We start from the raw sequence: 702 nt of genomic DNA on the forward strand, positions 1-702 counted from the left end.
ATCCGGCACTGTTGTATTTCCTCTTGCCTTCTGAGCCTTGACTGGAGAAATTCCATTCCCCTCCGTGGGAAATACCTGCTGATGTAACTTGCTGAATCAGAGCCCAAGACTTGGAATGAACATCCTGTCCCTGGAATTCCTGTGGCATGGCAATTCCTAATGACTTCCTAAACAAATTCAATGCTGCTGAGCAATCCTGGTGTTAGGTGAACAGATCCCTGGAGGATCACTGGGTTCAGCCACAGTTGCCCTTTGGTTCTCATCCACACAGTGGCTGTGATTCCAGCCACAGCTATTTTCAGGACTGCTCTGGAGGATTTTGCTGGCAGCTTGTTGGTGTGATGGTCCAGCATGGGTTTTGTGTGATGTGTCTTACAGGGAATGGCTCTGTTGCCTATAAAGGTTGGGTGATCTCCAGAACTGAGGGACAGGACACCCCTGACAGCTGCAGGGTGTATTTAGGGAGGTGATTCTCCCCCTTTATTAAGCTCTCATGAGATCCCACCTGAACTGGGTCCAGTTCTGAAGCCCCCAACATAAGAAGGATATGGATCTCCTGGAGAGAGTCCAGAGGAGCCTCAGAGATGATCCAAGGGCTGGAGCAGCTCTGCTCTGGAGACAGGCTGGGAGAGTTGGGGTGTTCAGCCTGGAGAGGAGAAGGCTCCAGGGAGACCTTAGAGCACCTTCCAGGGCCTGAAGGGG

The 702-nt window shown here is 51.7% G+C and overlaps 1 protein-coding gene across 1 annotated transcript in view; it reads left to right on the top strand.

The window, feature by feature from the left end:
• Positions 1 to 702, top strand: part of LOC104387330 (mitogen-activated protein kinase 13-like) — a 13,985-nt gene that overhangs the window by 8,329 nt on the left and 4,954 nt on the right. The window lies entirely within an intron of this gene.

This window comes from Chaetura pelagica, unplaced genomic scaffold (genome assembly GCF_000747805.2).
Source record: "Chaetura pelagica isolate M959 unplaced genomic scaffold, ChaPel_1.0 scaffold890, whole genome shotgun sequence".
NCBI classification, from domain to species: Eukaryota; Metazoa; Chordata; class Aves; order Apodiformes; family Apodidae; genus Chaetura; species Chaetura pelagica.